Source organism: Ochlerotatus camptorhynchus, unplaced genomic scaffold (genome assembly GCF_037179485.1).
Source record: "Ochlerotatus camptorhynchus isolate MF236.1 unplaced genomic scaffold, CSIRO-AGI_Acam_v1.1 ptg000062l, whole genome shotgun sequence".
Classification (NCBI taxonomy): Eukaryota; Metazoa; Arthropoda; class Insecta; order Diptera; family Culicidae; genus Ochlerotatus; species Ochlerotatus camptorhynchus.
The window spans coordinates 5,781,178-5,805,335 of record NW_027040552.1 but is presented as its reverse complement, the minus strand read 5'-3'; the positions used below and the strand labels follow the sequence as shown (position 1 = coordinate 5,805,335).

The window sequence follows — 24,158 nt, the reverse complement described above, 5'->3', positions numbered from 1 at the left end:
TCTTATCAGAATAAAATGGGAGTTGTGACCGTAAAATGGACTCATGGGACCACGAGATGGTTCACCAGGAAGATCTGGAACATCCATAAAATAGTTTAGTTCTTGAAACTGAGCTTAGATGTCCACTTTTTTCAAATCCACTCATTGGCGTCTTATCAGAATCAATTTGGAGTTAAGTCCAGAAAATTGACCCTGGGGACCTGTGCCCAATGGTCCCAAAGCCATATTTAGGAACTACATACATAAGCGCCCAAACCAACACTTTTAGGTATATGGTGTCTTGGCAAAAGATTCTTCGTATTTTTTAGCCAATATTTTTATTTTAGTGAAATTAGGGTGGTCCATAAAATTGGTGAATTGAAAATACAAAGTTTTTTTTTAATTTGAGATGCACCAAAGTTGTAGAACAGTCAACTTGAAGCAACTTTGCTGAAAGCATCAAATTTCTATCTCTTATGGTTCATGAGTTATGACTATTTTAAATGAGCAGGTTAGGGTGGCCCCTACAAAATCGGCTCTCTTTAAATATATTTTTATACGTTTAATTCTCGTAAAAACTTGGTTCAAGATTTTTTTGACGCATTTTTTGCTGAAGCAACTAAGTTGATACATTGCAAAAAAAATATAACTTTTTTTAAATTAAATTATATACCTTAAACAAAAAACGCTCTCACAGTTTTTCCACCAAAAATGAAAAAAAAAACACGGTCTTTCAAATGAAATCAAACGTTTGTAAATTGGTTTGCTCAATATAGAGAGATTGACAGTTTAATAGAACCATTTTTTCGAAGATAATCTCCATTAACTTTCTTATAAAAAAAAGATAGCAACCTGGTTGTGGTTTCGAAAAAAAACACACGTAGCTTTAGGAAAAGTTACAAGAATTGACCACTTTTATGGATGTTCCGGATCTTTTAGTGGACCATCCTGTAATCCCCAGTGTCAATTTTCTGGTCAAAACTCCGAATTAATTGTGATAAGACGTCTATGAGTGGTTTCGAAAAAACCACGGAGCTCTAGGATCAGTTTCATGAATTGACCACTTATACGGATGTTCCGGTTCTTTTAGTAGATCATCCCGTGGTTCTCAGTAAATATTTTCTGGTCAACAGCTCGGAATTTATTGTGATAAAACGTTTATGAGTGGTTTTGAAAAAAACCACGGAGCTCTAGGATCAGCTTCAAGAATTTACCACTTTTACGAATGTTCCGGATCTTTCGGTCGATGAGCAAGGTGTCTCCAGGGTCCAAATTCCGATCACAACTCCGAATTCTTTCTGATACAACGTTTATGAGTGATTTTGAAGAAACCACGGAGCTCTAGGATCAGTTTCATGAATTTACCACTTTTACGGATATTCCGGTTCTCCCACAGGACCAGACTTGTGTCCTCCCGGAAACTGCCTCGTCCCAAAGGGGGCCAGCTACGCCGAAATGCTGAACTCGTTGGCAGTATCGCTGGAGACCTTCCGTTGTGCCATGACTAAATCCAGCCCGTCGGCTCTCCGTGAAACGGTTGTTGAGGTTCCCAACGCGACTTGGCACGATATCGGCGGTCTGGAGAATGTCAAGCGTGAACTGCAAGAATTGGTGCAGTACCCAGTTGAACATCCCGATAAGTTTTTGAAGTTTGGTATGAAACCATCGCGTGGTTTTTGTTTTACGGACCACCTGGTTGTGGTAAGACCCTGCTGGCTAAGGCTATTGCCAACGAGTGCCAAGCCAATTTCATCTCCATCAAGGGCCCGGAACTATTGACTATGTGGTTCGGTGAATCCGAAGCCAACGTTCGTGACATTTTCGATAAGGCTCGTTCGGCTTCGCCTTGCGTCCTGTTCTTCGATGAGTTGGACAGTATTGCCAAGTCACGTGGTGGAAACGTGGGTGATGCCGGTGGCGCAGCTGATCGTGTCATCAATCAGATTCTAACTGAAATGGACGGTATGGGCGCGAAGAATAACTTCTTTATCATTGGTGCTACTAACCGTCCGGATATTATTGATCCAGCTTTCTTGCGTCCTGATCGTCTTGATCAGCTGATCTACATTCCGCTGCCGGACGATAAGTCTCGTGAGGCTATTCTGAAGGCCAACTTGCGCAAGAGTCCAGTGGCTGCCGATGTCGATTTGACATACGTGGCCAAGGTAACCCAGGGTGGCGATGATTTGACCGAAATTTGCCAGCGTGCCTGCAAGTTTGCCATTCGTCAATCGATCGAAGTCGAAATTCGCCGGGAGTGAAAGCGCACGGAAAAGCAGAGCTCAGCTATGGATATGGACGAGGACGATCCGGTCCCGGAAATTACCCGTGCTCACTTCGAGGAAGCAATGAAGTTCGCCCGCCGTTCCGTATCTGATAACGATATCCGCAAGTATGAGATGTTTGCCCAAACGCTTCAGCAGTCTCCTGGTTTTGGAAACAACTTCAGATTCCCAGGCGGCCAGGGAGGATTCAGCTCACAGGTTAGACTGTTGCAGCAGCAATATTCAATTCGTAGAATATCAAATGAGCGAGAATGTCCATCCGTAACACGCCCATTCCCTATAGCATAATAGATACACACACACATATACTACAGGTACACACACACAAACCGAAAGCCGATCAATTGACCCTTTCACTCTCTAGCTCTGCCCCAATTTCTTCTTCTGGTTTCGATCGGAAGAATGAATGAAACGCTATTCACTCGCGCGAAACGGGTCATCTGTTATACCGAGTACGATAAATATATTCTGATTCAAGAATTCTAATATTTCATAAAACACGAATATTTATCGTAAGGAAAGTTTATCTATTTATATAAACAGCAGACCATTAAAAACATCAAATTGATAGAATGAAACGACGTAGCCAGTAGAGAAATCATTACCTATTTACATTTATTGATTCAACCAACAAAAAATTCCGCCCTCTCTGATTTCTTATGTCGTACCTAAATTTCAGCAATTTTCCGATTTTACGTAACTTTCCTTATCTTACATTTTTATTACACAAAATACACGTTCAATGAAGTAGTACTTTAGTCTAACATAATTGAAGAAAAACATTATCATCTAGAAAGAGAAGGTTACTGCATTGTTCCCGAATAAAACAAAGAAACTGCTATCCGCTTAACAACTTCTCCAAAGATATCAGGAAGTTATCACTTAAAATTGCCGTACTATCAGTGTTTGGTTCCAATTACCTATGGTACTTGTATTCGTTAATGCCGGATCGACCGCACTATAGGAATCCAGCGGCACCAGTACTGTAGGAATCCGACAAGAACGAATCCGCACTATAGGAATCTTGACTGTACTTCGGCCTATCGAATGAAGATAACAATTGATTGGGTCGGAGCGCTTCTTTTGGTTTTTGAGAATTATGGGTGCAAACATTCATATCACACGTTCTTATTGACCTCATTCGGTAGCTTTTGAACTAAAGTATCGTACCCACAACTGACTTGTTTACGCCGAAGTCGTTGGTTTATATGATGTTTTCTGCTCGATAGGCCCAAAATTGGCGATTAGGCCGAAGTAGTTCTCTACCCTATTATAATTCTTTATTGCTGTATGTTTGCTATTTTATGCGCACTTCCTCAGTTAAGAGTTTTCTAAGACTATACTATTTTTGCGTTTATACGTTGTTTAACAAGTACAGTGATACTGGAATGCCCAGAAACCTAACCGAATCGACCTACAGTTTGACAACGGATTCATCAACATAATAAAATTCATCTTAGAATAAATTCTAAACCTTCCAACAACAAAAAACAAATCCGGCACTAATCAAAGCTCAATAAACCCTTTAATTATCGTAATCACGTCTATTAATTACGGACCCACATACCGAACACCGACAGTGCTCCGATTGCGAATCAACAAGCTTTTATGAGTTTCACACCAAAACAATCTACTTACACATAGCCAATCGACCAACAAATCAAGCTCTGGCCAGACCCAGCACAAGCTGCTGCTGAAGCTTTCGTCGCCTCATAATCCCTACTGCTGATCCCGAAATAACTCACAAAGCTCTCCAATCACACAATCGCCTTCGCAACCATCCACCCACCAACTTATTGACGATGACGACGCACCATAATCAGTAAAACAAAGCCAACCAGACGTGTTGATTGCATCGTTAAAATTGATTTCCAATCTACAACTACTGTCGAGAGATGACTGTCAGCTTATGATTTACGGTCGTGGTTGTGGAAACATCTGCCCGTTTCCTGTCGGAAGCAGACTTTGGCCAAGGGCCAAGCTCACAAATGCAAATTTACTTGTTGTGAGTAATAGGTGATTTTATTCGAAAGCTAGTGATCAGTATTCAGTTTTCCGGAAACGGTTCCACATCAAATCCGTACAGTTCCCCTTGCAGCCACCAGTCAGTTACACCTGTTCGAACCGGAATCGCATTCAGATAGGTTGAGTTCAGTTCCATTCGTTCGAAGTAGTTTGGAAGCAGATCATCGTTCGGACGAGTAAAATTAATCTGTGTCAGAAATTCACGGCGGGTAAAGAAGTCATCCACTCGGTATTCGAAGAAAAGCATAATGTTGGTAGGATCTGGATACGGTCCACTCTGCAGGTGAAACGTATATAGAAGCTTATCTCCTGGTGAAGAGTAGATACTCAAATAAAATCGATAGAAATTTTTGAAATGAAACAAAAAAAAAACATAACCTGGCAATCGGCTTCCAATCGCTATGTGTGACGCATTTGAAGAAAACCAAAGCGAAATTAAAATTACGAACACTGTAATTGCTGATTTCATTTTTAATTTTTACATTAGATCACCGTCATAGGTTAAAACAAACTAATGATCGAATTGAGTCAAAGTGGACGCTACAGGTGTAACCGGCGTAACGTTAGATAGATTAGATAAATGTTATCAATCCGGCAGTATAGGGTATAGGGTGAACGCGATAAAAAAGTGAGCGTACAGAAATGGGCAAGCCAAGAAAAAAAACTAAAATTTGTACATCCCAACTGAGAGCGATTAGCTGATGTCTTACGTTTTTGTCAACTGAGCACTTTTCTGACCCGTGTGTTGGGAAAGTGTGCCAATCTAAATGGTCATATGGACTAAAACCATAAAATTCCCTCCCCATGGACATGGAAGTTGACGGTACCGAAGCAAAGGGTTATGTTTAATTTCTTTATATTTGCAACGATGATGATTTCCTATTATAGTGACACATATCACCGTCTTAATGCTTCAGTATGCCTCAAACGATTAATAATTAATTATTCTTGGTTGTTAATAGAACTTCCTTGATGAAGTCGGCTGCTTCATGCAGACTGAGCAATTCTGATTATAGTATCAGATTTGTTCTGTATACAGAGGAACTGGGAGGGCTTATTAGAAACTTCTCACCAATAAAGTAATGATCTTCTAGTAAAATTTGCATAACATTTTATTTTATTTTATTTAAGCATATTATTTTTGTTACAGTCAATTAGCATTAGCATACGATACAAGAGATTTAATATTACACAGATAAAAATTCTGAATTTTAATAGTGATGTAAACATTAATCCATGTAAAGTTGTATTTCATTTCACGCAACCGAGCAACTTCTGAATAATGTTGTTTACAACAATGGGCTTTTGTATACAATATTTGCTACATTGCATGAAATGTCTCAGAACTTTACATGATATATAATGTAAACTTATATGATATGTGACGCTCCATTTATGTGCATCATACTGAACAGAAATTTACACTACTTTTTCGAACTGTGTACTTGCTCGTTTTTGCGTAAAACAATCACTATTTATTTTACTTGAAATAACCATTTCAAAATTTTCCCAGTTTGGTTAGAAGTTTCGAAGCTAACGCATGTCCATAGGCCTAATAGAAAGATTGGCAGAAAAAGTGAATCATGAAGAATGGTTGCATGAAGGGTTGCTTCCACTCACTTGCTATACACAGCTAAAAAAAAGTAGTGTAAATTTCCGTTACTATGATGCACATAAATGGAGCGTCATAAATCATACAAATTTACATTATAAATCATGTAAATTTATGAGAAATGTCATGCAATATTCCATATATTGTATGCAACTTTCCACCTTTGTTTGCAACATTTCTTGCAAGCTGCTAGTTTACGTGAAAAGGAAGTTTACATGTATTAATGTTTGCATGCATGGATATTTACATCGCCAGTAAAATTCAGAATTTTTTAGTGTGTAGAAAAAAAATGAAAAAAATGTAAGTGAGTGATTTTCGGAGTTTTGAATACGTTAGATGTTGTAATGGAGATTTGTGTTGTTGGATGCGGGAGGATATTGAAGGGCGGGTGTTTGACGCATAGAGCCTGTCGCTTTCAGAGTGTCGCAGTCAGCGGTTTTATGATTCGTGAGCGCTCGCTATTCGTAGAATCGTTGATCGTGACTGCCAGTGGATTTGGCGGGTTTTGTGTGTCGGACGCTTGCTTTTTGGCCTTTTCTTGTGTCTAACATGTGCAGAGTATCATTATAGCGTCAAATGGTTTTGAGATTCCTGGTTGCGTGAAATATATTTGTGGGAATATCTTTTTGCGATTTTAGTAGTCTCGTTTTATTTGTAGTTTATATTTTATTTCTTTCATGTAATTATCGTAAATAAAAGTTATTCAATAATAGATAGTTCATCAATATATTCGTACTTCGACGCGAAGCGCTGTGTATTATGAGATGCTTGATGACCTTGGAGAGATTGATTTTGCTTACTGAGCAGAAAATTGTGGATTTAACCCCAAGCTCTTCCACAGCACAATAAATCGCCTCCATCATTTGTATATTTGATAATGAACATTAACCTCGGAAACTATTTGCATATCAAGCGAAAACTTAGTCCTGTATTGTCACGAAGCGCTATGGTTCTGAGATGCTCGATGACCCTGGAGGGATCGTTTTTGCTTACTGAGCAGAAAATCATGGGTTTAATCCCAAGCTCTTCGTCATGACTCTTAAAATTCATGATCCCTAAACAAACTGAATATGTTCTTTCGATAGCCCGCTATCGAGAGATTAAATGAACAACGAATAAACAATACATACTTTTGGTTGCATCGCCAACTTGAGGTGAATCCTAACCGAATACCCTACCCAACCCTCCAACTCCGTAGCACTCATGAGGGTGTCGCTAAGTCGGTGGCCTCTCGTTAAGTAAGTACTACATCAACATTTCCTTCCCTATCCCTAGTTATGGTAAAGATGGGCGTGGCCGGGAATAGCGACAGTCATGCTTCTGTTACTCTTGTTTAGATCGGAACCAATGTTTACTCCCCAGCATTATTCCTGAAAGTAGTCTAACTGAGAATTTCAGAAGAGACGTGAGTGTCGCTAGTATCCAATCTACGAAGTATATCATAACAACGCTAACGCTAACGCTAACGACATGGACTAAAAGCATAAAATTTTCATTAAAATCGAAATTTCATCCATACAAAATTAGGCTCAATACTGTTCAAAAAAGTTGCAATAATTGTGCTCTATCTCGAAGGGTATAAATAGGGGAACTTTTCAATTAGAATCGTTTCCTTCTTATTAAGGCAATAATGACAACTGTATCAAAACCGAATACAGTAATGACCCGACTTTGTCAGCCCTCCAAGCATCAGACTTTTATCTTTCAGTAATTTCACATAACTGTAATTCTAAATCCGTCTCATTCATCTTTGAGATGAATGTTTAAGGTATACTTTGGTGCACTAAGACCACTGAAAAAGCGCATGGGTTTCGTAGATCATTTAAAAGGATTTCAAAAAGGTGGCTGACAAAATCGGGACATTACTGTACATCATCATTTCTCAATAGGGATGGAATAATACGACATGCACTAAACTAAGGACATGGGATATGCTACAATAGATCAAATTTTCCTAGATTTTCCTTATTTTCAATTTGATGTTTTGCTTAGGCAACCTGCAATAAAACATTTTTTTTTGAATGGGAAATGCACAGCAAAAGTAAAACAAAACTTGTTATCAAATTTAACACTTGCGTAAACAAAAATTTACTATAATATTATTATTTCAGTATGACCCCACTTTTTGCAATAGTGAGTGAAATGTTTCGATCTTCATAAAAGTTTTTCATTTCGATAAGGCCTCAGCCCAGTTCAGAATTCGCCGTCCAGATGGTACTAATGTGCCTTTTGTTTTCAAATTACATGCTTAACTTGACATCTTGGCTAGAGTCATCTTTAGTCAACTCTTTAAGACAAATGTTTTATAGCTGGATTTGTTGCCTGTATCTTTTCTAATAAAAAAGATATACCCAAATATAGTAAAAAATATGAATAAATTCAAATTGATTTTATACGAGTTTAAAAAATAACATACCTCAATTTTTTTCATATTATTGAGAATAACATACGCCCTTTCAAATGCCGTAAAAAAACTTTATTTTACAACCAATAAAAACGTCAATAACTCTTGATCGGCGAAAGATATTGACAAGCTTTGTGTTGCAAAAATTTGCGCCTTCTTAAGATCTAAAAGTTATTTGAAGACACCTTTGCTAAGATATTCGAAATAAGAAAACTAGAGCAAAACAACTGTTTTTTTAAGAGCCACCCTAACTCAATTCAAGAAAATAGCTCTAAATTGGCCAATTTAAGAGATACAAAAAAGTTATTTGCAACAAAGTTGCTTGAAATTAGCTCAGCTATAACTTTGTCGAAAAATGTATACCTTAATTTATTCAAACAAAAAAGTTAGATTTTTTATTTTAACCTTTGCGTGCCTAACGTCTAAATTTGCATAGATTTCAAAATTCAATTAGCTCTAAAACCACAATTTCTCTATCTTTTTCTTCACAACAAGTTGCATTTTGTCGGCAATATATTGAAGTTTTTGAATCCATCTGAAAATATTTGGATCAATACATGGTTCCAGAGTTATTCCGGTTCCCATTGGGGTCACTTTTGGTTGGCATTCAGCTTTACTGCTCTGTAATAAGTATACACACGATGAACATCATGTTTTTCCTCTCAAATGATGTGATTGGACGAATGGCAGTTAAATCAACGGTCCACGATCACATTGGGCATCCCGGAAATGTTTCGGTGTCCCCGGGGAAGTGGCCAATTCGCGACAAGAACCAAAACCCATCATGTGACATATCAAACTTCATGATTTTACAAATCTTGGCCGGTAATGGCCTTATTGAGAGTCCACAGTCACACTAGCCCTCCCGGACATGTCCTGGTGCCCCCGGGGAAGTGGCCAATTCTCAACAAGAACAAAAACCTATCGTGCGACATATCAAACTTCATGATTTTACAAATCTTGGCCGGTAATGGTCTTATTGAGAGTCTACGGTCACACTAGCCCTTGCGGGCATGTTCCGGTTCCCCCAGCGAAGCGGCCAATTCTCGACAAGAACCAAAAGCCATCATGCGACATATCAAAATTCATGATTTGACAAATCTTGGCCGGTAATGGCTGTAATCAAAGTCAACGGTCACATTAGCCCTCCCGGGAATGTTCCGGGGTCCCGGCGAAGTGGCCAATTCTCAACAAGAACAAGAACAAGACCAGGAGCAGCTGTCGAATTAGCATCAGTGCTTCAAGATGGCGTCTGACATTGATTTCCGGTCTCTAGACGTCATTTCGATTCCAAAAATATCCATATTGATACCCAGTTTTTTTTTTTGAAACCGGAAGCCGCCATCTTGAATTTCAAGATGGCGACTGCCATTGATATCCGGTCTGTATAAGTCTTCCCGAATCTAAAAATACCCATGTTGAAGGGTATTTGCTGGTATTTCCCAGTTTTCCTACAACCGGAAGCCGCCATCTTGGATTTCAAGTGGGCTCTGACATTGATTTCCGGTCTTTATACGTCATACCGATTCGAAAAATACCCATATTGAAGGATTTTTGATATCTACCAGTTCTTCTATAACCGGAAGCCGCCCCCTTGGATTTCAAAATGGCATCAGACATTGATTTCTAGTCTCTAGATATCACCCCGATTCCGGAAATACCCATATTGAAGGGTATTTTAAGGTATTTCCCAGTTTTTTCTTTAACAGGAAGCCGCCATCTTGGATTCAAAAATGGCTTCAGACACTGATTTCTGGTCTCTGGAAATCACCCCGATTCCGGAAATACCCATATTAAAGGATATTTGGCAGTATTTCCCAATTTTCCATTAACCGGAAACGTCATCTTGGATTTCAAAATGGCGTCAGGCGTTGATTTTCGGTATATATACGTCATCCTGATTCCGAAAATACCCATATTGAAGGATATTTGGCATTATTTCTCAGTTTTTCTATAACCTGAAGTAGCCATCTTGGATTTCAAAATGGCGTCAGACATTGATTTCCGTTATATATACGTCATCCTGATTCCAAAAATACCCATATTGAAGGATATTTGGCATTATTTCCCAGTTTTTCTATAACCGGAAGCCGCCATCTTGGATTGCAAGATGGCGTCAAACATTGATTTTCGGTATATATACGTCATCCTGATTCCAAAAATACCCATATTGATGGATATTACACATTATTTCCCAGTTTTTCTGCAACCAGAAGCCGCCATATTAGATTTCAAGATGGCGGCTGACATTGATATTCGGTCTATATACATCATCTCGATTCCGAAAATATCCATATTGAAGGATATTTGACAGTATTTCACAGTTGTCATATAAAAGGAAGCCGCCATCTTGGGTTTCAAGATGGCGTCAGACATTAATTTCCTGTCTCAAGACGTCACCCTGATTCCGGAAATACCCACATTGCGTAATACATCGTTTGAATTCACAGTTTTTCTGAATTCAAAAACCGCTATTTCGACTTGACACTGCATAATTTTATTCATCAAATATAAATTCTGTTTAAATATCTGCCATCACTGGCAATTCTAAATAATGCGCACCATGTACATAAACATACAACAGTACCGGATCGGTTGTTGAATTCAAAACATCATCCTGTGAACACGAGCACTGGTACTGGAAAATCAGAACCGCACCGTGTGCAGCGAACTGGTGAACACGGTGCGGTGTTGCTTGCAACTACCAAACCGAACCGAGAGCTGCACCAAACACTCGGTACAACAGATCAGCACATTGGTTATGATTTAGTAATCCGTACCGGTGCTGTACCGGTGTTTTGCCCATCACTGCCTGCAAGGGCCAATTTAATGGGACTGTGGACTGTCTAAGACCATTACTGACCGTGCAAAATTATGAAGTTTGATATGTCGCACGACGGATTTTGGTTCTTGTGGAGAATTGAAAATATACCCGGGGACACCGGAACATGCCCGGGAGGGCCAATGGGATCGTGGGCTCTCAAAAAGACCATTACTGGCCAAGTTCAGCAAAATCATAAAGTTTGATATGTCGCATGACATGTTTTGATTCTTGTGGAGAATTGGCCGCTTCCACGGGGGCACCGGAACATTCCCAGGAGAGCTAGTGTGACCGTCGACTCTCATTAAGGCCATTACCGGCCAAGATTTGTAAAATAATGAATTTTGATATGTCGCACGATGGGTTTTGGTTCTTGTCGAGAATTGGCCACTTCGCTTGGGGCACCGGAACATGCCGGAAGGGCTAGTGTAACTGTGGACTCTCAATAAGACCATTACCGGCCAAGATTTATGAAATCATGAAGTTTGATATGTCACACGATAGGTTTTTGTTCTTGTTAATAATTGGCCACTTCCCCGGGGGCACCAGGACATGCTCGGGAGGGCTAGTGTGACCATGGACTCTCAATAAGGCCATTTTCGGCCAAGATTTGTAAAATCATGAAGTTTGATATGTCGCACGATAGGTTTTGGTTCTTGTCGAGAATTGGCCACTTCCCCGGGGACACAGCAACATTTTCGGGAAGTCCAATGTGACCGTGGAACGTCATTATAACTGCCATTAGTCCAATCACATCATTTGAGAGAAAAAAACATGATGTTCATCATGTGTATACTTATTACAGAACAGTAAAACCGAATGCCGACCAAAAGTGACCCCAACGGGAACCGGAATAAATCCGGAACCATGTATTGATCCAAACGTTTTCAAATGTATTGAAAAAATTCAATAGATTCCCGACGAAATGCATTTTGTTGTAAAGAAAAAGATTGAGAAATGTAATTAGAGCTAATTTCATTTTGAAGTCTATGCAAATTTAGACGTTAGGCACGGAAAGGTTAATGATAATAGGAACTACCCTAGAATTCATTGTCATAAAACTACAAGGCACAACTTTGTTGAATAGACTTTTAGTCTAAAGATTCAATTTCAGGCTTAAAACATATCATTCCACCTAAATCTGCATTCTGGACCACTGTGCAGTGGTCCTTAGCCTCATGCCCAGTAACTCCTATCCCTTCCTCCCCGCGGTGCCGGCTGGGGTACGAGTAAACTTAGGGAAGATCAGGTAACCAACCCCGGTGGGAGCTTCGGTCGTATGCTGACTGGGAAGGGGGAGCTGCATCCTTTTCGGAGGATGTGGCTTACAAAACCCGAGCGTCTGTTCTACATGTTAGGGGCGGCTCAAACAGCATCTGACTGGCATCCAGCGGCTGAATACGAAATGGTTCTCCCCGAAAGCTATACCCAAGATGGCAGTCCCATCACGGTGGATAGGAGACCTTAGGCCGACCACTTACTGTCTCCGAAACCTTCAAAATTGTTACAGAAACCTATAGTGAAAGATTACGAACTTATTTTATGGCAACGACTTATTGCGCTAAACAACGGACAAGAATTGGAACATGGAATGTACTGACGCTAGCCCAACAGGGTAAACTGGCACAACTCGCCAGTGAGGCTCGCCGTATGAAGCTAGAAATCCTGGGACTTAGTGAAGTCCGCTGGCCGAACTTTGGAGAACACAACCTGCCTTCGGGACAGGTACTTTTATTTTCTGGTATGCGAGGTGAAAACGCTCCGCGACATCCGCGACACCGTGGAGTTGGCTTTCTGCTTAGCGCCCAAGCATAGGCTGCGCTCATCAAGTGGGAACCTATCAATGACAGAATAATCGTTGCCAGATTCAGAACACGGGTCCGAAGCCTTACGATAATTTAATGTTATGCGCCAACCGATGCTGCCGAATTGCAGAACAAACAGAACTGAAGTCAACTGAATGCTGTCGTGGATAAGACTTCAAGAGGTAATATGAAGATCTACACAGGCGACTTCAATGCGAAGATCGGCTCTGACAACTCGGACTATGAGCGGAGATATGAGCGGGGGCCTCCCTTAGCTCAGTCGGTAAAGGCGCAGCTAGAAAGCAAGACCATGCTGGAGGTGGCTGGGTTCGATTCCCGGTCTGGTCTAGGAATTTTTCGGGTTGGAAAATTTCTCGACTTCCCTGGGCATAGAAGTATGATTGGACTTGCCACACAATTATACCAATGTAAAAATGGTACAGGCATCGAAAGCTCTCAATTAATAACTGTGGAAGTGCATCTAGAACACTAAGTTGAGAGCATGCAATAAGCTAATATGCGATATGCAATAAGCTTGAAATGCAAAGAAGAAGAAGAAGAAGAAGAAGAAGAAGAAGAAGAAGATGAGAGAGAACGGCGAGCTGCTTGCAGAGTTTTGTGGCAACAACGACATGGTGATCGGGGGTTCGCCCAGAGCATAAAGTCATATGGGTCTCCCGTGATGGATATACAGAGAACCAAATCGACCACATCTGCATCAGCCGAAAATGGAGACGGAGCCTTCTTGATGTTCGGAATAAACGCAGCGCTGACATCGCGTCTGACCATCATCTCCTGGTCGGTGAGATCCACCTATGCATTGCGCAGGTTCAACGGCAGGAGGAGAGACTTGGGCGGCGATTCAACACCGACTGTCGAACGGCCGACTGGAAGACCCAGCAGTGAAGAGATCGTTCGTCGAATAACTCGAGGCTCGCGCAGCTAATGTTCCGGAAGGTGGCAGCGTAGAAGAACAGTGGACGAGCATCAAGAATGCCTTAATTGAAACAAACGAGAACAACCTGGGTGAGCTGCGCACTCAAAGGAAGGAGTGGATCACCGATGAAACCTGGAGGAAGATCGAGGAGCGGAGAGAAGCAAAATCCGCGATAGAGCGAGCAAGGACCCGAGGAGCCAAGAACGAGGCCCGTCAGCGGTATTCGGCTCTATAGAGGGAAGTTAAGCTCTCCTGTATACGGGACAAGCGAGCGTGGGTACACTTCCTGGCTGATGAAGGGGAGAAAGCCGCAGCAACTGGCAATATCCGCCTCCCCTATGATGTTTCACGACGCCTGAGCAGGGCAAGCATGAACCCAAGGATGCCTGTGAAAGACGCGACTGGACAGTTGCTCACCGACCCCACTGACCAGTTGAAACGTTGGTTTGAGCACTTTGAACAACTTCTCGAAGTTTCAACGGTCAATCAACCATCAACATCTCGGCATGATCCGCCAAGGGTGAGGCGCGTTACTCGCATCAACACTGAAGCTCCAGCATTGCAGGAGATGGAAGCAGCCATCCGAAGTATGAAGTTCAACAAAGCCCCGGGGGTCGATCGCATATCAGCAGAGATGCTCAAAGCTTACCCCATGCTATCCTCACAACTATTCGTCAATATCTGCGACACCGCGACCGCGACACGGGAAGGGGGATCCAACTGTATGCGACAACTGGCGAGGCATCATGTTAGTGTGTATTGTTCCCAAAGTTCTGTGTAAATTTATCCTAAATCGGATACAGGAGAAGATCCACGCGACTCTCCGACGACAGCAGGCAGGATTCCGTACTGGAAGATCCTGTGTGGGCCATATTGTCACGCTCCGCATCATCTTGGAGCAGGTCAATGAGTTCCAAGAGTCCCTATACTTGGTATTCATTGACTACGAAAAAGCTTTCGACCGACTAAACCACGAAAACTTGTGGGGCGCTCTGAGACGCAAGATAAGATTGTCAACCTCATCGAAGCGTAGTAAGAGGCTTTCTCATGCACAGTGTTGCACAACGGAGCTTTGGCTGACCCGATTCGGGTAATCGCGGGTGTGAGGCAAGAATGTATATTATCACCGCTACTGTTCCTCATCGTAATCGACGAGATCATGGTTGGAGCCGTTGACCGTGTACCGAACCGTGGGTTGCTGTGGCAGCCTATTACCATGGAGCATCTCAACGACTTTAATTTGGCTGATGATGTTGCGTTATTAGCAACAACGGCGCTCTGACATGCAGAGTAAGCTCGACGACCTTGTGGAACGCTCCTATGAAGCAGGTCTAACCATCAACATCAACAAGACCAAATCGTTGGATGTCAACACGGAAACCTGTTCCAATTTCACGGTAGCTGGACAGGCAGTGGAGAAAGTCGAAAGCTTCCAATATCTTGGCAGCCAGATAGCATCGGACGGCAGCGCCAAGAGCGACGGATTAAGAAGGCGAGGGCTGCTTTTTGCAGTTTGTGAAATGTATGGAGAGCCAATCAGATCAGTCGACGCACCAAAATCCGAATTTTTAACTCGAACGTGAAGTCTGTGCTGTTATACGCCAATGAAACATGGTGTGTATCAGCGGATAGCACTCAGAAGCTGCAGGTGTTTATCAACCGATGTCTGCGGTACATAATTCGTGCCTGGTGGCCCCACAATTGGATCTCAAATTCCGAGCTTCATCGTTCGTGCCATCAGAAGCCGATAGAGACAGAAATTCGTGAACGGAAGTGGAGGTGGGTCGGCCACACACTACGACGGAGCGGAAACGAAATCTGCAAGCAAGCACTGGACTGGAATCCAGCAGGACATCACAGCAGAGGCAGACCCAGAGACTCTCATGGCGGCGGAGCCTAAACAGTGAAATTAAGAACGTTGACCGAAATTTGACTTGGGCACAGGTCAAGGCCAAAGTTAGTAATCGCTCAGGATGAAAATCTTTCACAAAGGCCCTTTGCACCCCTGGAGGTGCGCAGGATCGTTAAGTAAGTAAGTAAGTAAGTATCGGACACAACGCTTAACTTTGTTTAAATCCGTCAACAATAAACAGTCAACAGTTAAAACTAGGATCCATCGGATAATCGATATTCTTCTCTATGTTGATTTCTGGTCCGCTGTATGGTTTAACACAGTTATTAGCGATCAAATTTCAATTGGAAATTTACCTGAGACAAGTTCAATCTGAACTGAAAAAACATGATGAACACATACCTGAAAGTAAAAAGAAAATTATGATAAGTAATACAGGCGGTTTTGGGTGGAAAAGGAGCGTCCCCTATTAGACTGCAGGAAAGATGAGTCACTAGATGCATCTATGTGATACTGGTAATGGCTAGAGTTATTCAATATTGTTTTAATGAAATTGGCCACATCTCGGACCTTATTAATGAATCATTGCAGACTGGACATGTCCCACAAATTTGGAAGGAATCCTTAGTGGTTCCTTTTCAAAAAATTGCTGGAACGATTAAAACCGTGTTGCAACATGTTGCACACATTCGAGAAAATTTTAGAACTTTTTGAGAAATCTCAGCAGTTGGAGTTTTGAAATAGTAATAGTTAGTTAATACCAGAACAATCAGGATATCAGAAACGTTATTCTTGTGAAACCACGATGAATTTGATATTAGTGAAGCGGAAAACTTGGAGTGTAAATCTTTACGGATGTTGCTGATTTTTTTTTTTCTAAAACGCGCTTTTGAAACCATTTCTAGGCCCTTATTGTTACGATCAAGCAAGCACTTTGGAGTTACGAGTAGGGTTAACTACCCCATTTCCGGCCTATTAAGCACAACCCGCACTTAGTCTTTCTTAATCTAGCGCAGTTTAGCACCAAACGGAATGTTATTATTACTGATGGCTTCCAAATTTATTTACCTTTCTGTATGTACCAAAAGATTTGATAAAGAGAAACCAATAGTTGAGATATTGTCAAAAGTCTAACACTGCTTCTTGACGCCAAACTCGGCCTACGGATTCTAAATTCGGCCTAACGCATTGAAACGCCATTGAAACGCCTATGAATTCACTTCGGCCTATCGGATGAAGATAAAAATTGATTCGGTCGGAGCGCTTCTTTTGTTTTTGGGAATAATGGGTGCAAACATTCATATCACGCGTTCTCATTGACTTCTTTCGGAAGCTTATTAACTAAAGTATCGTACCAAACGCATAATTGACTTCTTAACTCTGAAATCATGGATTTATATGAAGTTTTCTGCTCGATAGGCCCAAAATGGGCGATTAGGCCGAAGTAGTTCTCTACCCTACTGCATATAAACTATTTGTGTGACAGAACTGAACGGACTGTTTTTAATGATTATGTTTTCTGACCCGTGGGGAATGACCGTAGAGTGCCCAGGGAAATGTATTAGAGCCCCTTTTATTTATTATGTATATTACTGACTTGCGACGTCTTTTACTAATTGCGACATTATTTTTTTGCAAATACTATGTTATTAATTGCAGCTAAGCCGTTTAACACTTGAATGAAGATTTGCATTCTTTAAGCAGATGGTTGAACTGTAAGCAATTGAGATTGAATATAAATAAAACTAAACTTATAATAATTTCACGAAATCGAGTAACTGAAAACGTCTCCATTGTACTTGATGATGAAGGTTTTGATCGTGTTCGGGAGATTAAATATCTTGGCGTTATTATTGACGACAAACTCAAGTTCAACTCTCACATTGACATTGTCATTAAGAAAATTTCCAAGAAGTATGGAATTCTATGTCGATTGAAAAATGATTTAACTATTACCAGTAAAATACAGCTATACAAATCAATCATCGCTCCTCATCTAGACTTTTGCCATCCCAATTTATTTTTGGCAAATTTAAAAACAAATGTCGAGATAACAGCACTTGCAGAGTAAAATAATGCGTTTGATTTTGAGATGTAATTTAATCATTTCCTCAACTTCGATGCTAGACGCTTTAAAATGGTTGTTGGAGATGCAAAGAATTTTACACGCTATTTCAAAACTACCCAAATTTGAGTACAATCCACCCAGATCGGTCAAAACTGAACCTACCCAAAAATGGGTAAACTGTGTAGGGAGTGACAAGTTGACAAATAAACAACATTGACATGAATCCGATCGACGTTGTTCATTTGTCAACTTTTCACTCCCAACCAGCGTTGCCAGTATTCCAGATTTATCTGGATTTTCCAGATTTTTAGTTGTCTTGTCAGATACACAGACAGACCACGTATATTTCCAGATTTTTTAAATATGTTCCAGATTTTCCCAGATTTTTTAAACATGTTGCTTTAAAAATATCACTGAAATTCATTAACCCTCTAATAAAAAAATAAAAAGCCAAACTTGTTACTTTAATTATTAAAGGCCATCAACGTTGGACATTATTGGAATTTTAAGGTAATTCTGAATATAGTTCACAGTTAAGTGTGAGGCGAATTCTTTGTGAAACCAATGGAGAATTTAAAGCTACTTCTGAGTATAATTACATCCATCTTTGTAGGCTTTGGGGTCGTGCGGCGTCACCCATCATTTAGGCGTATTGTGAGTGCCACGAAGTGAGGGTTCGATTCCCGCTCCAGCCGGTGCAAATTTTGGCAAACTGAACATTTCCCTACTGTTCTAATGGGTGTGGTGTGTTGTCCGTTGTCTAGTGTTAAACATTCAGTCTGTGATGACAATTACATGGAGATTTTGTCAATAAAGGAAATACAATCCGGAAGAGAAATCATATGAAACTTAAGGAGTATGCTGATACGAATCGTGAGAATAATTTCAATGGAATTTTGTCCAATGTTTCTATGGAGATTAATTTTAATAAAATTTTAAGCGAAATTTCTGGGAGACTTTCAAAACCATTTTGGCAAAGTACTTGAGTACTTAGGTAATACTGAAAAAGATGTACCAAGAAAAAAAAAATATTTTAAGAATTTCATAAATTTCATATCATGGAAACGTTTAGATATTTTCAAGATTATTTTAGGGGGATATAGAAAAGAAATATGATGGAATTCTAGGATGATTCAAATTGAACTAAAAAAAGGCGAAGATATCCTGTGAAGAGTTCCAAGTAAATTCAGACTAACAAAAATGCATGATCTGGAACGCAGGAAAAATATAAATTCCGTAATTTAGAATCATTGCAAGATCCTGAGACTTCAAAACTGAAGCTATCAGACTTTCATTTTAGTAATATAATAAAATAATTCTTTGGCATAATGGTCATGCAAATAGTGGAGTTACCCGTAGTTTAGGTAAACTTTGTGTAAGTTCCACGAACTGTAAATCTGATCAACCTCAGAGTGATATTAGAAGTATTCAAAACTAATAAAATCTTTAAATTCTGGTTCTGCATCACATAGTTAGGACTTAATCGACTTTTAGTTTAAAAAATCCATCCCATCAAATTTCCTTGATTCTTTGCTTTTCATTTTTTTTATAACAGTTAAAGTTTAAAAAACAATTTTAACCATATTTTCTGCAGTTTTTTACCCACATTTAACTCAATTTTTGAAATGCTGCGTAATGGATATTTGAACTTTTTGGGCACAACGTGTCAATACTTTTCAACTTTTGGATGATTTTAGCAATGCTAACAAGTTATTTGCTTTATATAATTTATTTAAACATGTTATTTATAACCATTCTAGTACTTTAAATAAATTCCAGATGATCATACTGACCTTTTTTACGGGAGATTGGCACATCATTTTGATTTCAATAGTATTATGTTAAAAAGAGGATTTTTCCAAGCTGTTCAGGTTTTTCCAGATTTTATATTTCACCTGATCCAGATTTTTCTGAAAATGACCTGGCAACGCTGCTCCCAACACAGTTAACCCATTTTTGGGTAGGTTTAGTTTTGAGCGATCTGGGTGGATTCTACCCAAATTTGGGTGGTTTTGAAATAGCGTGTATATTTGATTATGATGTTCTTTTTGAAAGTAATTAACGATTTGCTGCCTCGATATTTGTGTGATCGAATCGAAAGAGGAAGTGACTTTCATAGATGTAATACTAGAAACGCGGATGACCACATTTCTTGACCAGTGCTTCTCAAAATTCATTGTATTTTAAAGGAATATACGGCAGACACATTAATCGTGCAACTAGACTTACAGAATTTAAGAGGCATTGGATTTCCCACGTTAAAGCTGTCTTTTGAACAGTTATCTAATGAATTTATTTTTATGAATTGACTGAATTGACTGACTTCGAATAACCGTTATGTAAGCTGACTTTTGATTAAATGAGCAACCATCACACATGGTTTACTTCATTTTGCATGTAGTTCTCGCTCACACGCTTGCTATCAGAAATGAGCGTCGACTTGTAAGACTCCAGCCATTTCAAATTTATTTGTTGAACTCGCATAGTTCCACACCAAAATAGAGCGTTTCGTGGCTGATTCTTAGTATAACAGTGTGGATGATTCGTGCACTTGTTTGAAACTTCAGAAAGAGCACTGGCGTGCACAGGGTAGGGCAAGGTGGGGCAATTGCCCCACCTTTTATAAATAAGATTTCTATTTCCACATTTACAAAATTATGATATAAAATAACTTGATTTCTTGATAACTTGATTTGAACGTAAAATAACTTCATTTCATAATTTAAGAGCACTGAAACCCATCCTTTGAGATGGTGCCTGAAAATTGCACCACAAAGGTGCATGAAGGGACAAACTTCAATGAAATTTTTTGGTCAAAAAATTGCACCACAGAGGTGCATACAAAAAATTTCTGGTGTTTGGAGAGTTTAAAGAAGAGGGTAAATTTAAGGTTGTTCTGGTGTCAAAATATCATCAAGGTGGTGCATTGAGGGACTAATCAAAATAAATAGCTCTGGTGGAAAAATTGAATCACGCTAAAAATTTGAAGGTGCACATTTAACTGAAAATTTCTGGTGGTGAATGTAGAAGTAAGGTTTATTCATTTTTCTGGTGCATAATTTGCATCGTTCTGATGAATGCACGCTTCATTGAAAATTTATGGTGGAAAACTTGCACCATTCTGGTGCATGAAGAGGCAAAGCCTGAAAGTTGCACCACAGAAGTGCATGGTGAAACAAACTTCACTGACAATTTTTGGTGCACCGTTCTGGTGAATGGAGGAGCATGCATTATTGAAAATTTCCGGTGCAAAATTTGCATCGCTCTGATAAAAGAAATGAATAGAAGATTTCTGGTGGAAAACTCGCACTGGTCTGGTAAATGAAGGCACAAGCTTTTTTTGAAATTAAGCTATATTGAAAATTTCTGGTAGAAATTCTGCACCGTTCTGGTGAACAGATGGGCAAGCTTTTCGGAAATTTTTTGGTCTTAAATTTGCATCCCTCTGCTGAATAGAGAAACAAATTTTAATAATAATTTCTGGCGTAAAATTTGCATCATTCTGATGATTGGAGGGAAGCTGCTTTACTGAAAATTTATGATGAAAAATCTAAAAATAGGGGCAAGCATTATTTGGTGAAAAACCTTCAGCTTTCTGATGATAGGAGCAGCAATCTTTATAGAAAATGTCTGGTGGAAAAAGGAAATCTGAATCAGAAGATTGGAGAAGCAATTTTTATTGAACATTAACGGTGGAAAATTGGCTGCGTTCTGGTCAATTGAAATTTTCTGGTGTGAAATTACCTGGTGGCAAGTTTGTATTAAAAATTTCTGGTGTAAGATTTGCAACAGTCTGCTGCATAGAGAAGCAAGCTGAATTGAAAATTCCTGATGTAAAAATTGCACAGTTCTGGTGAATGGAGGGGCAAGCTTTATTGAAAATTTCGGATAGAAAAACTACAACATTTTGATGAATGGACGGACAACTTAAACTTGACTTCCGAGAAGAACCTCAAGGGTATTGAATTCTGAGGACAGTTCCAAAAGAAAAGGTGTCTGGGGATGATTTGATGAAAATTCTGCGAATAATTTTTAAGGAAACCTGCAGATAGTTCCAAGATAATTTCGAAAAGAATACCGAGAGAATTAAATTTTGAATGAAATTCCAAAGGGATGTTGAGGAAAATTTAAAGGGAATCCCAATGATAATTTCAAGCTCATTCTGGGAAGAATTTCTGGAGAATATAGAGGAAATTCTTCTGAAACTTTAAGGAAATTCCAGTTGTAAGGTGTTCTGAGAAAAAAAACAGTTCAAAAATATTCCGATAAGAACCTCAAGGATATTGAGTTTTTAGGACAGTTCCAAAATATTTCTGGAGAGAATTCAAATAAAATTCTGAGGATAATTTCTAGTGTATCCTGCAGATAGTTCCAAGATAATTTCGAAAAGAAAACCGAGAAAATCGAATTTGGAATGAAATTCCAAAGGGATTTTAAGCAAAATTTCAAGCGAATTCCGAGGATAATTTCTAGCTCATCTAGATAATTTCTCATCATTCTAGCTTACTTCGTCCAAATCAGTCCCCCAGGAATCATCAAAAATATTTTCCCGAGAGAAAATACACAGATAATCCCGAGCAACCTGATGCTCAATAGGACTAGTAAGACCCAAACTGAAATTATGGGAATTCTCGAATTGCTCAGCAAGTTTCTGAGCTTTTTCCAAATTTGTGATCAAAATTTTACCACCGTCTGCATTAGGCTTTTGGAATAGGCTTTTGAGGTTTTTTCAAAATTTTTGGGTTTGGAACTCGGGTCTAATTTAGAAACATTATTTTCAAAAGTTTTGTGCCTCAGGTCAAAGAATCGCTTTTAAATTTTTTTTTGCAAATCCCGCCAAATAATCTTCATGGCAGGATCGCGTGTTTTTAGATATTGTCTCCTACGGACATTTTTAAGACGAATCAAGAGCTAAAGATCGTCGTCTATTATAATTGAATCGAATTTAACCTCGCATTTTGGTACTGACGCAGCTCTTGCTTCAACTATAGAAGTAGTCAGAGATTCAAGAGCATAATTAATTTCATCTTTGGTTTGCAAAGGAATGTTTGGATCGAAGTTATATTCCATAAATGCTCGATATTGCTCTCAATCAGCTCTATGGTAAATGAAAGAAGGGCTGTTGGGATTACAAATTATTTCTTGGGATATTTCATTGCAGCAAATGTATCATTTCGGTTAAAGCCCTACTATTGCAACCATTTGACGAACCGATCATCATCCTCATTGTCGATGGGACTAAATTGCTAATTCAATTGGCTGTCTGCAAGCAGTTTGCATTGCAGAAGATGAACCACCACTGGAGCAAAAAATAAATAAAATTAGCTAAATTGAACAGTAGGGAAACGGTGGTGGAAGGACAGCACCATCCACCACGCACTTTGGAGTACTCCCCATCCCCAGATTAAATGCACCATAGAAAAAAAAATTGCCCCTCCTTAACAAGATTCCTGTGCACGATAGTGAGAAAGAGTATTTTGTAGAGAACCAGTCATTTTCAATCTGATGCAATTAATATCACTGTTTCAAAAACTGCCGAATGTTGATGCCGAATCTTTAACGTTCGGTTGTTACACTATTAATCGGGATAGCACTTTTTCAAATAATTTCAGCATCTCGCATATTCCGTCAATTCCGAGTCTACGTGCAAAATCACTCGCTTGGAAGAACTTACACTCCATCAGCAGTCTGTTAGCAACTAAGGCTGGCTGTTTTTTTTCCGTGGAACTCGCTCAAGTGAATTTATTTTCCCATGCTAGGCACAAGTATCCGTAAACACAAAGCTCTTCTGAAATCGTTGAGACCGAGCTCAAGTCGATTGACATACATATATAAATCTTCCATCATTCATAAAATTCCGATATATGATCAAAAGAAAAGAATTCACCCAACATTGTCACGGCTCGTTTCGCAGCATTATTAATAGTGCTACTTTCGTCTGTCTCTTGAATCCTGAGATTGAGGAGATTTGTCAGGGCCACAATAAAAACGGTGACAACATTTATCATCCGTTCGTTAGGTTTCGTGAAGCAAGTGTACAAGGCAGTTCGCTTATTTTCTACCAAGAAGATATCATTTTGCTCGAGCTTTTGAGGGTTTCAGACTTTGTCAGCCGCGTCTGAATGTAGTGTGTACCTATAATATAGCAACCGCGCCTTAGATGTTGAATGAGGCGCTATGGATATTTCCTTTCGGATCAAATTTTCATCCAAACCATCCTTCCCTTCAAATTATGGGCTTCGTGCCGAAATAAACATGAAGCAAATTTGAAGACGAGCTACTCAAGCCGGCATTTTGCATTCAAAGTAGCTTACTTTGAGCTCTCGGTGACATGGGAGCTCCTCGTTTATTGTGTAACGCCACCACACCC

General features: G+C 39.7%; 1 protein-coding gene and 1 pseudogene across 4 annotated transcripts in view; one reads left to right on the top strand and one right to left on the bottom strand.

Moving 5' to 3' along the window:
• Tusp (WD40 superfamily protein Tusp) overlaps positions 1-24,158 on the bottom strand; it is a 259,763-nt gene that overhangs the window by 132,829 nt on the left and 102,776 nt on the right. The window lies entirely within an intron of this gene.
• Positions 1,433-2,552, top strand: LOC135717579 (transitional endoplasmic reticulum ATPase TER94-like; annotated as a pseudogene).